This window comes from Octodon degus, unplaced genomic scaffold, assembly GCF_000260255.1.
Source record: "Octodon degus isolate 3935 unplaced genomic scaffold, OctDeg1.0 scaffold00033, whole genome shotgun sequence".
NCBI classification, from domain to species: Eukaryota; Metazoa; Chordata; class Mammalia; order Rodentia; family Octodontidae; genus Octodon; species Octodon degus.
In genome coordinates this window covers 5,957,052-5,970,699 of record NW_004524609.1, presented here as the reverse complement: position 1 = coordinate 5,970,699, position 13,648 = coordinate 5,957,052, and positions in this window count along the sequence as shown.

The window sequence follows — 13,648 nt, the reverse complement described above, 5'->3', positions numbered from 1 at the left end:
GCAATACTTTCTCTCCATACTGGATTAGATAGAAATGGATATAGATGTAGAGTCTGTAACTGAAAATTAAATTGCTTGAAAAGATACATCAGAGGAGCTGTGAATGCTTTTTACTAAATCCCTTCTTGGATTCCATAGAGAATTTCTCTGGATAAGAGCTCTCCTGTCCACCCTAGTGCTGGTTTAAAGACGATCATTTGGCTGAAGGGGTTGGGAAATTAGAACTTAACACTAAAGCCTGAAAGGTTGTTGCTCAGGCTGGCCACCGGAAGTGAAGATAGGCTGCCTCCACAAGATTATCAGTCATTGGACAAAAGCACACAGACCCTGAGCTCCTTGAAGACAGGAACCATGACTTTCGTCTCTGTCTCTAATGACCCAGCAAGATGTATAAACTCGCAGGCTGCAAACTGCGGCCTCAGATGACATGGTCCACCAGGGGCCAGGGCAGCTGGAGTGCAGGTGGTGAGGGTCTGGAGTGTCAGGCTGGAGAATGAGCAGAGAGGAGTTCCGTAAGGAGCAGAGATGGCGTGAAGGGTCGTAAGAGCTGCTCTGTGTTTTTCACTATCAAGAGAACTATTCCGCAATCTGGATTCCTGGGCATGGAACTGGGAAGAGTGGAGGACAGCCTTCGGCACCCTAAGCAGCATCCTCCAGCACGGGCAGAAACACAAGAGTGTGGAGCGCTGTAGATTGGCTTTGACCCCTGTCCAAAATTCAGGTGTTGACATCATAACCGCTATGTGAGGAGGTGGAGGTTTTGGAGGACAGTTATGTCGCATGAACAGAATCCTGCATGTGATTAGTGCCTTTATGAGAGATGCAGGAGAGCTCTGGCATCCTTTCTATTCTGTTGGAACAGTGAAAAGGCTCTGTCTGTGAAGGAGGAAGAGAGACAGATACCACATCTGTATCTCGATCTTGAACTTCCAGAACAATGAGGAATGCATGTGGGTTGCTTAAGTAATCCCGTCTGTAGTAATCATTACAGTAGCCTCAGTGAACCAAGACAGGGGAGGGCTGAGACTGATTCATCCTCTCACAATAATCTCCCATCTCACAAGCACCAAACATGGGGCTCATTTCTAAGACCCTCAGCAAATCCCAGGTGATGTAAAGGACAGGAAAGGGTCCTCTCTTCCTAGGGCTTTCCTCATGTACCTGCCAGTGCAGATTTCTCTAAGAACCCAGATATTTAATCAATAGAAGTCCCCAGCATCAAAACAACAGATCTAAAAGGCAAATAAACTCTAAGGGCAGCTGAGGGATCTGATGTAGTATGAAGGTGTTTGGTCAGAGACCAAGGGCCACTATCAGATTCTCTGTTGAGTCCTGGTGAATCATTTCATTCCAGCCTACTAGACTGCAAATTCCACGAGAGATGGAACTTCACTTTAGTAACCATCCTATTGCCAGCACCTGGTATCTAGTGGGCACTCAAGGAGCAGTTATAGGATGTGGAATGGATAGACCTGAGATGTGTTAGGTGCTTTGTCATGAAGTGGGAGAGGCTCAAAGAAAGGATTCTATCAAGCTTATAGCTGGTGAAGTTAAACATAAGAAGGTAAATTGTAGAGTGTGCTGGAGATAAGCCCGATGTGCTGCTGGACTAAAAAGAAAGAACACAGAAAGGCAAGAACTCTTGGAGTATGTTGGAGCTCAGAACACAATGTCCCCAACAGTCAGTATGGTATCACGAAGTTGAAGGAGCAAAGCCGACTTTCTCTTTGGTCTCACCATCACTGCAGTCTGTCTGTTAATCCATCCCTCCCACAGGCAGCGAGTGGCTTCCTCTGAATCTTCTTTCCCAGAAGGCGTCTGATTGTTACGAAATTTCACTATCCAGGAAAGATGAACCACTGGATGAGGAAGAGACTAAACGCTCTCTTCTCAGGAAGCCCTACCTGTGCAAGATTTTTGGTCTTTTGTTTCACTTTGTTGTTGCTGTAGTGGGGATTAAACCCAGGGTTCATGCATGCTAGGTAGGCTCTCTGCCACCGAGCTGCAGCCTCAGCTCTCAAATAGACTTGGCATCTTTTCTTCTGAGGCCGCTGCTGAGAGATAATCTATATCATAAGCCTGAAGCCTGCCATCTCCCCTCATTCCTTACCTCGTTTCAGGGCACCCCAATCCCTCCCTATCCAAGCCTCCATCTGCTCTGTAGTTTAGGAAGCTACGTGGGCATCAACGGACACAAGCAGCTGACCTTCTGGGGGAGCCTCGCACTTTGTGAAAGACCCATGCTGTTGTCGTTTCCTCTTATGAATCCATAACTTGGCATATTTTCCCTCTTGTTTAATCTGTCTATTGTCAGTTCAGCCTTCCCTTTGCTCTTCCAGTAGCAACAAGAAGGCTCTGCCTCTGATGTCCCAGAAGGAGATACATAGAGCAAACTTGGTTGTTCTACGGATTATGTCCCAGGCCTGCCGCACTGGCTTTATCTCCACGCAAAGCCCCATGGGCACTGTTGCAGAAGTGCTTTTGTCTTGATGGTCAGACACCTTAGAAGGGGCAACACTTTATTCGCATGTATGGTGTCAAACTAGGCGTGTCTGGTCCAAGGCTTCCTGTAGTCTTATTTATGGAACCTGAGATAATCTATTTAGTTTAAGATGAGTTGATCCACTGGAGCAAATTCACTAGTTTGTGCTTTAAAGAACTATATAGGAAAACATTAACAACCACAAAGTCAACTTGCTATCTGTGTTGTCCTATCTCTGACAGTGTCCACAACGTCATCTATTCTTCCTACATTCTATCTGTAAAAATGAAATTATTGCAAATCAGAGTAGGATCTTCCTGGGTACGTCATGGGAATAATAAGACAACAAAGTAAGCAGTCCACAGTCACAAAAATACATAATTGTTACCAGCCCTCACGTCACACAAGAAGAAATTGTTCTTCCCGATTCCTTGCTGCTCTGAGGCTCCCCAGTTAAAACATTGTACAATGACAAATTATCAAGTATAGGAGTCTGTTCATGTTTGCCGTGGAGTGTTCTGTGGTAAATTGCATACTCTATCAAAAAGAAAGACAAACCTGGTAGATAGGAAACACAATGAAAACTTGACTTGCGCTCTTGTTCCTACTGGGGGCCGCATCCGGGAGCCGCGTGTTCAGTCACCACAAGCCATTCTCGCACCACTCGATGGGAGACTTGGCTGCTCTCTGATTCTTTCAGTATTTACATTCTGCAGTTGCAGCTTTGGTGCAGCTTTGGTTCTTCACCAGAAAAATCTCCTAAACTGGAAGAGGAAAAAAAAAAAAAAAAAAAAAAAAAAAAAAAAAAAAAAAAAAAAAAAAACTATTCTACCCTGAGAGAACCAACTTGGGAGAATTCCTCTTGTCAGTCATGGAGGTTCTGCATGAAAAACATGCATGATGGTAGCCAAATATGGTGAGCTGGGTCAGGGATAGACGCAGGGCATGGGCCTCGGTCTGTCTCAGCTTGGCTAGCACCCACCGTGTGACCTTGGACATCTTCCATGGCCTTGTCTCACCCCCCAGTGTCCTCCTAGGTTAAGTGATGAGCATGTTGCATTCGTTACATAAAATGTAAAGATTGAATGAGTTCAAATCTGCCTATAGAGTGCTTACAACAACTCCTGGGGCAGACTTAATGAGTCTTGATCAATGTTAAATGATGTTTATTATGGTTTCTCTTGTTAAACTTAATAAATAAGTGAGTCAGTGAGGTGAGCTTAGAGAACTAAATCCTCTGGTGTCAACTAAAGGTATTTATTAGAGACAGTGTTTATAACTTGGAAAACTATATTTCATTGGTCAGAATGAGCCAGCAAATACTTAGAGCCAGTCTGACTTTGCCTTGGCCAGCCTTCTCTGGATAAGAAGAATTCTCATCCAACAGTATGTTTTCTGCATCTACTTAATTCACATCTTTGAGATTCTTCTAATTTTTTTCTAAGGTACTGGAGCAATACATTTTTCAGTGTTAGAGCTTCATTTCTCCACATACTCTTTTAAACTGAAACTTTTCTTTCCTGAAACTGATTTTTGATTACGCACATCCAAGCTGTACGGTAGGTATCCAGGTCCCAAGGCAATGCATCCGGATCTGACAACTGGTGGTCCAAGCTCACGCTGCAGTGCAGTTGATACTTGGGGGAAAACAACTCCTGCACACTGCAGAGTTTATGCGCAGTTAGGAAATGGAGGCTTCCCAGTGGGTCCCAGACTTTTGTTCAAAGGCAGAAAAATTTTAAATCAATGTGGCAGAAAAATTTTAAATCAAATTTTAAATCAATTACAAAATGACACACAAGCTGTAAAAGTGAATTTTTATATCTCGAAAGGTTACTTTTTTCATTCTTTTGTTGACGAAAAACATCTAGCAAGACATGTTTTTAAATGCTTGATTTACTAAAATTAGACTAAAAATATAGGTCTGACTTTTTCAAGTTCAGCTTGTAAAACTTATTCTCTTTTCAAATCACTTTAAAGAGGATTGAGCAAGATGTTACTAAACAACAATAAGCTGTCAATTTTCTGACAAAGGTTTTCTCATTAAGACTTAAAATAGTCACAAAGGAAAATAAAATCGTGCAGTTCGCAGCAAAATGAAGGACGCTGAGGGACAGTGAGTGAACTCAGGCAGACTCAGAAGGACAAGGGGGAAAGCGCTGGCTGTAGCATGCAGGTTGGGAAGCTGGGGCTAGAAGGGCAAAGGGGGATGGGGTGGATCTGTGCACGCTGCGTGCATGCATTGAAACATCACTGGGGTCCCATCAATCTGCACAACTAATACACATGAAGTTCTTTAAAAGCTGGTGGGAAAGTTGTAGCATTTGAAATCAAATGGTTCTTAATGGTAGGCAATAACTAAAGGGGAAACTGGTTAAAAAGTAAATCATAATAAGACTGCCTTGCCGCCTTCTAAGTTGCAGTAAGAGAGATAGCTGAGAAGGAATGTGTGAAAACAAATGTTCTATGTGTTAAAAAGTACTACATTTTCTAAGTCGAAGGCATTAAACTTACACAACTGGCAAATACCTCAACATTCTCTGAAATGTTTTAATGATATTAACAAAGCCCATAGGATTTACACTGAAAATCTCAGTTCATATTTGCTATTCAATTATGCATTTTAAATCAGAATCACAAAATTCATCTGCTGAGACCCTAACATGCCAAATTCTCTTGAACAGAAGTTTATACAGTTTGTTTCTAAACTTAAAAATACAAATACTGTATTCAGCCTTAAGTTAGTTTGTCATCTGAACAGTTCATTTTAGATCTTCTTGAAATTAGGGACCCTGAGCCACTGAACAGATGCTTATACAATGTAGTGGTACTTGTTTCACAAGCTGGATTCTTTCCACTATTCCGGTCACAAACCAAGGTAGACGAGAACTGGGTCTACTGTCTTCAATCCTCCATAGAACCAGGGAAGATCAGTGCTGAGATTAGAGATCCCCTACCCAGACACCAACAAAAACCATCCTAGAGTCTATCTTATCACCTAAGGGTCCATTTCTTTTTCTTAAAAATCATTTGCTTCTCTATAAGTGACCTTCCTCCCATTTACCTACAAAATACTGTAGGTTTCTTTTTTTTTTTTTTTTTTTTGTATTTAGTACAGGGTCTCCAGGGACTCACTGCACACATCGACTCATAGTGATCCTCCCGTTTTCAATCTCCCTAGTGCTAAAATACTGTGATTTTTAAGACCCACATTCTAACTCTTATTGTTAATTCTTGTTAAAGATAGAAGCTGTTGGCTCCTGTTAAAAGATTCAAGAAATGTGCATGGCAGCTCCTGCCTGGCAAGAATGAGGTCCTGAGTTCAATTCCTGATGCCCCCCGCCCCCACACAATAAAATTGAAAACTAAAGAAATGTGCATGGGTAGATGCTCCCTGCCTCTTCCTTGGCAATGTTTGGGAAGTAGCATTAGATAAATAAATTATGTGCTTCCATTTCAATCAAATTGGTAGTGAACAGAAATCTATGGAATGGCATGGGGTTTTTGAAGGTGGTAATGTAAGTTTATGATATGACAGTAATTATGTTTCATATTCCCTCCATACATCATCTGATCATTCCTAATTTAACACCACTGGGAATAAAGAGAAAATAGACCCATCCATTCTTTTTTGGCAGAACCGGGGATTGAACTCAAGCCCTTGCGCTTGCCAGGCAAGTGCTTATTCTACTGAGCCATCTACCTGGACCCCCAACCCATCCATTCTTGAGGAAGAATGGGCATCAAAGATGGGCGATTCAAACTCACCTCCTCCAAAACGCCAATGCAGTAAAGCTGAGGGCCACACTATTTTTAGTTTTCCACCAAGTTTTGCAAGCGGTTATGACCTCGGAACATAACCCTGGGTCCAGTGGTTCTATCCCTTCCTTTTCTACTGTAAATTTTGGCTTTACTGTAATGATAGCTGGATGAACATCCCAGAGAACTATGAACAAAAATTGTGGTGCACACCGGTGAGCTCACAGGTGAACAGGCAGGCGTAGCATCATAAAGCCCTACTGTGACAACAGGGAAACGAAAAAGACGTCAACAGTGTCCTACAAAAAGCTTCAGGAAAACAAAACCTTTGTGCTAGCAGGTTAAGCAATGCTTGTGTATGTAAACACACAGTGGACCATGCTGTTATGTTGAGCTGTAGGGGACTCAGGTCAACAACTTCTTACACTGCCAGTCAAGCGGAAGACCCAGTACTATTATGGACTACTGGACTCTTTTGGAATATTTTTGCTGAGTTCGCACACCTGTAATATTTAAATGATGGAACTAAACAAAAAACGGGGATATAGACGAATGACCATTTTGTATCTGTGTATTCAAAATGGTTAGGATAGATATATAGCTATATTCTCTTAATTCAAGGAATAGAGGGATTTGGTCTAATAGTGTTTGTAAATAGGATATTATGTCTGCATCTTGTATAATAAATAACCACTAGGAAGGCAGTATGCAATGTGTTAATTATTGGAACTGTCCTACCAATTTGGTTTGAAACTGTCTCATTGCTATTTATTTCTCAATAAAATTATGGAAAAAATTTTTAAAAAATTAGAAAAAACACACAGTGGAAGCAAAGATCGCTTCTGCTAGACTTCCATTTGTGTTTACACTGTAGTTCACATGGGATTATATTTTCAATCTTATCTGTTAGTTTTTATAAGCAAGTAAGCAGCTGGTGTGAGAATGTTGATGTCTATTCTAAGCACTAATTCTACATTTGGCATTTTATTTTATTGATATCTTATTTCCCCACTAAGTTCATACTGTACAATACAGCATGACAAGAGGAAGAGGAGATGACAAGCCTGCCACATAGGAAAGGAAAGTTAAGCATGTTCATTGTAAGCAAGGTATGTGCATACAACATGCAGTTGTCATGTGTAAATACTGCTTCGGGTGTGACAACTGAGCAAACCTTATCTTTGTTGTGGAGTTCTACCGGTATCTTCACCATAGTTCATATAGAAATTTACTTCTAATGTTATTTTTTAGGTTTTGCAAGAAGATACACAGTTGAGGTGAAAATGTTATTTAGCCTAAGTATATAATACATATTAAGAATTTAATACTTTATTTTATTGACATTTTATGGTTCCCCTTAACTATATACTGTATAATAAGAATCTCATGATGAAACAGCAGTACCACTAGATGTTAACTGTTTTGTCATAGTCACTTTTTTCAGTGCTGAGACAAAATACCTGGCACCCAAAGTTAAAGGAGGAATGGTTTATTTAGCTCACAGTTTGTAGAGGGTTCAGTCCATACTCGGCTGACTCCAAGGCAGGGTGGCCCATGGCAGAGGGCAGCAGCTCCTGGTGGCAGGAGACAGTGAAAGCAGCGACAGAGGAAGGGGAGGACCAAGTCTCTTCTCCTCCCTTATACTATATGCAGGCGACCGACCCTTGGGTGGGTGTAGCTCTCACACCTAGGACCCCAGCACTAGGCAATGAGCCAATCACAAGCACTAGATTAGCCACCTTGAAAAGCTGACTCTCCAGGCTGCATGAGGCTTTGGTGGGACATCCAGGCACAAGCCATAACATATGTCCTACAAAAGGGCCAGGAAAGCAAAATATCTGCCCTCAGTTAAGCCGTGTGTGTGTGTGTGGAACGTACCAGTGTCATGGGTGTAGATGGCCTTAGGTGTGACAATTGAAGCAAAGGGTTTGTTGTTTTTTTCTTCAGTAAAGCACTATTGGTACTTTCATTGTACTTTGTGTAACAATTTTTAAAAAAAATGTATTTGGCACAGGATCTCACTACACAGCTTGGACTCGTAGTGATCCTCCTGTTTTCAGCCTCCCCAGCGCTGGGATTACAGGTGTGCACCACCGTGCCCAGTCTCTGTGGCCTGCTCAGCGCACCTGGGGATGGCGCTGGCATTGCACGTGGTGCTGGGGATCAAGAATTTATCTATGTTGAGGCCGGCCAGATAGCTCAGTGGACTGAAGCGCCTGCTTAGGCAGAGCACAGCGATTGGCATTCTATCCACAGAGGCCGTGCGGGTCTTGCCCCCAGGGTGCGACGAGACCCTGATTGAGACTGGGCATGGTGGTGCGTGCTTGTAACCCCATTTCTTGAGAGGCTGAAAACGAGGATCACGAGAGTCTGATATATGTAGTGAGACCCTATAGAGCCTATACTAAATACATAAAAATTAATTTATTTATGTTGTTCGCTTTTAGACTTTTTGCACCAAAAATCAAAAAGATGTTGAAAATTTTGATGCTTCTTGTAAACACAATAAATACTAAAAATGCAATACTGTATTTGCGTGCTATCTTTTTCCTGTTAAGTACTCATTACTTAATAAAACTTATAAAATTAAAACTAAGAACTAGTCAATGGAAATATTTCTAAAGGATAGACTTGGGTTTTGAATACAAAATTGCCATGATGCTCCAAGGGGCAGAAAATGAAGTTGTGGACACCAACAAGCTCCCGAGCGGTCCAGTTAGGTGTCCAATGCCCTGTTATAGGGGCTGTGGGTGTACTCAGGAACAGCGCTTGCCTACACAACAGAGGTGCTGGATTTAATCCCTAACACCACAGAAAAGATCTCCTTTTTGATGAAAGGAAAGCGTTTAAAAAAATTGTGGCTCTTTTGAGAAGTGAGTCCTACCCATCCTGTCGTGCTGGCCCCGCTGTGACTGGGACTAGGATATGGGGGCACATGCCTGTAATTCCAGTGCTTGGGAGGCTGAACACAAGTGGATCACTACGAGTCCGAACTATTTAGTGAGACCTTGCAGACCCTGTACTAAAATATAAAAGAAAGAAAGAAAGAAAGAAAGAAAGAAAGAAAGAAAGAAAGAAAGAAAGGTGAGTCCTAGGCCAAGGCTGTTCTTCACATATAAGACACTATATTCCCACCATTCAGAGATAGTCATGTACCACGAACATTCTAGAATACAATCTCTCTCTCTGTCTCTCTCTCTCTTTCTCTCCCTCCCCTCCCCTCCCCTACACACACACACACACACACACACGTACACACAGCGGGGGAGGAGAAGTGTGTGTGTGAGTGTGCAGACATCTTCAAGGGGAGATTTTACTTTTAATACTGTTTTAATCTCGCTAATTCACTTTCTACTGTATAACAGATTCCCTCGCACACAGTATATTCAACAGGGACTCATATATTCAGTAGTGCTTTGTATTGCACCTCCTAAAACCAATTTTTTTCTAAAATAAGAACAAATGCTCAAAGGTACACAATGGTAGATACAGTGAAAGGGGACTATTTATGAGTTCTTCTTCTTGGGCAGTCACTATTTTTGATTTCTGTGTATTTACCATTATTATTGTTATTATTATTATTATTATTATTATTATGTTGTTGTTGTTGTATATATTATTTTTCCTTTTCCTTCTTTTTTTGGGGGGGGCCTAGGAATTGAAGTTAGGGCCTTATAGACACAATGTAGAAAATACATTGTTCTACCACTGCACTACGTCCTCAGCCCTAGGTATATTCTTTTCAAAAATGTTAACATTCTGTATACATTCTGCACTTTGCTTCCCCACTCATTTATCTGGCTCACACTTCTATATTTGTATATATAATTGGTCTCATTTTAAAATATCTGCCTATCATCCTAGCAGACGGACGCATCACATTTGGTCTGACTGGTCTCTCACGGTTGGACACTTTACAGAAACAATCGTGCCTCTATACATATGCCTTTTAGTGCACGTTCAGGGACACACTTAGGACACATTTCTAGAAGCGACACTGTCAGGTCAAAGTGCGTTAAGTCCCCATAGTTATTGCCAAAGTGTTCTTTATCATGTTCATGCGATTTAGTTTCATCAGTGATAAATACACGAGACCATTTGCTTTCACAGCCTCTTACTAAACAGTGTGTTCCTCCCACTTTTAATCTATGTCCATCTCGTAGGTCACAGTGGGATATTAATACAGTGTTAGCTATTATGAAATAGATAGAGGATTTTACATTTTCAAAACTAATTGTATTTCTTATTCTGAGAGCCACCTGTTTCAAATATTTACCTCCTTTTATTATTATTATTTTTTTTACTGGTCTTCTTATTCTTTTTCTACTTGATTAATATCAGGTAGAAGAGTTACTCCTAGATGTTTTCTATTTGCATTTTTGAACTAGCTTGCCTACTTCTCTTTCAGTCTGTGTTTTGTTGCTGTAGTAAAATACTTGAGGCCAAGCATTTTATTACAATAAAATTTTGTTTGGCTAACAATTTGGAAGGCTAGATGTCTCAGATTGGGTGGTCCTATCTATTCAACTCTGGTGAGGGCCTTCTGGTTGTCATACCATGGTGGAAAACCACAAAACAACACAGATTTTGGAAGAAGTCTCTATACCTTCTTGAAGGTGGTGTCCCATCATAATGGCAAACAGAAACCCTGAAAGGACAGCCAGGATTTGGAGGGAGGCAGATTTTTTTTTTTTTTTAATGTTGGTGGGCACTGATTGGAATTGCTCCCAAAATACAAGGCCTGATGTCTGGTCGTGCAGAGTTTATATGAGATGCGCGAGCAGGAAGTGCAGAGGCAAAACGGCTTGTCCCCTGGGGATTAGTTTATACAATGTGCATCACAGTCACCAGCTCTATGCATCACACTGACCAGCTGTTTCTAAGAGAAAGGAACAACCAAATCTGGTACAGGAACTGTTACCTGGGCAACTAAGAAACTCAAGTATCGTGGCTTGGCTGGGGGGCAGGGAGGGATTTTCTATAACACGATGACTTAATCCCTGTCTTCGATACTTTCCCACTACTAGGACACAATACCAGACACTCATGGTATAAAGCAGGAAAGGTTTATTTTGGCTTACAATCTGCAGAGATTTCAGTCCACAGCTGACTGGCTCCAAGGCAGGGTGGCAGGGCAGAGGGGCATGGCAGACAAAGCTTGCTCACGGCAAGGCTATGAGACCAAGAGATCAGGGAAGCAGGAAGGCCGTATTCCCTGCCCGGCCATGGCCCCAGCAGCCCACCTCCTCCAGGAAGACTTCATCTTCCTAATCACATGTTGCTATCAACTCATCAGTAGACTGATCTCTGATGGGTACCACACGCCCATCATCTGACCACCCCTCCAACCCCACCTAGGAGGCTTTGACGGTGGAGGGGGGGACCTAGATATAAACCATAACAATCACCCTCTGAAAGCATTAACTTTTAAAGGTCCAAACTCAACATCACCACACTAGGAACCAAACTTCAAGCATACAAGCCCATGTGGCACAAACCACGCTCACCACACATTATACAGCTTGGTTCTTTCCTAGTGCAAGTGTACTACCCCCTCCCTGCCAACTGAGCTACAGTGCAGGCTGATGTACACATGGCCAGCTCAACTACCAGTCACCTGACTTCTAATCAGCCCGTGTCCAGGAGGAACACAATAACTGGGGAAAGAAGGCAAAGCTATATCCTGGAAGGACAGAGACGCTTGGGCCCAAGCTGTTCTCCCCGCAGCTTAGAGCAGTTGTTCCAGTACGTATCAAGCAAGGGCTAGGCTGCCACTCGATCCATTTCATTCTTACCTTCCTTATAACCTTGTTCGGAGATTCAGCAGCAGCCCCACCCTGCACATCTTACATCATGCTTCAAGGAAATAGAAGTTTGTCTTCATAAAATGTGTAAAGACATCTCTCAGCTAAAGGTGGCTCTAGGGGGGAAAAACTGGTTTAACTCCATTGTACTGCTTCATGGACAATACTGAGTAACAATCATAGCTCAAGATGTTTAGTGTTTTGTGGAGAATGCGATCTATTCGCCGACATGGTCTGCTCTTCACCTTTCTTGCCCCCCTTTATCTTCTGCCTCAGTATCCTGGAAAGACTGCCGTGAGCGGGGCAATTTTGGACCAGACAGACTATCTATCAAGCAGATGCTGTCTCTTGAAGCATGACATTGGAGTGGGGCAGCCAAGCACATGCTCCATGAATAGCCCGCCAATAGCTCACACTTGTTAAAATATAAAAGCCATTCTTAACGTTAAGTACCACAATTAGGCAATCTCAAAACATGGCGGTGCTATCTGGGTTATGTGACAGACTCTACATCAGTATATATCTTTACAAGTTGCCTTCTTTTCAAACATTTCTTGAGAGATTTAAACTTCCTCAGTGTCAGCTCACGGAGTCATTTTGTGACGGTAGCGGCTGCAATAAAACAATAATGAAAAAATGAAAAGCTGGGAGACAGTTGTTTTCCCCATGTGGTTTAGCATCCTCTAGAGACCTAATAAATATTCAGTAAGTGATTAGCCGGTCCATCCCCACGTGCATCCTTTGCATATCCACGCCAGCTACTCTTTCGCAAGTAGCTTTACTTGGTAATTTACACATGTTCTGGCGGCACTCCGCACCTGCCAGCCTTGAAGTAATTAGCTTAGGATGCAGAACGATTGCTAAATTAAGGTTCTGCACTTGTAAAACCGAGAAAGCCTGCTAATCATCGCAGTAGCTCCGATAGCCGATGAATAACGAAAAACAAAAAAACAAAAAAACAAAAAACCCAAAACCCGAGGACGAGCCCGGTACCTCCCCTACCCGGTGATGTCGCCTGAGTGCCCACCCCTAGGTATCTGCCTATACAATACGCAGGCGAACAGTAGGTCAACAGTGGAAGATAGGTAAGAGGGACAAAACTCAATTATTTACAATCTTTCCCTTTCTTCTCTCCATATACAGCGTGAAGACATAAGGGTTGGGCGTTTTAGGACACACGAGGGCAGTGACATTGTAGTCAGGTACAACCTCAACCTGGTACAGGTGGCAACGCGGGCATCGCCCGGGGTCCCGCGGGCAGGAAGACCCGGCAGGGCTCCCCGCGGCGAGCAGGTCTGCGCAGAACTTTGATCCCGGAAAGAAGAGGCACCGGGTGAACCGAGAGCAGGAGCTAGTCGGCGTGGGCGGAGGAAGCCCGGGAGAGCGGCAGGCCGGGAGCGGAAGGCGAGGAGGAGAAGACGGGCAGGCAGGGGAAAGGAGGGAAAAGAGGCGGCAGCGGCAGTCGGGAGCCGCCCTCCGGCTCCCTCCGGCTCCCAAACTCGGGCGGGCCGCCCGCAGCGTCCAGATTTCTCCCCGGGCGCCGCCGCTCGCAGACTCCGCCAGCGCCGCGCCACTCCGCGCGTCCCCGCCGGCCCCGCGCGTG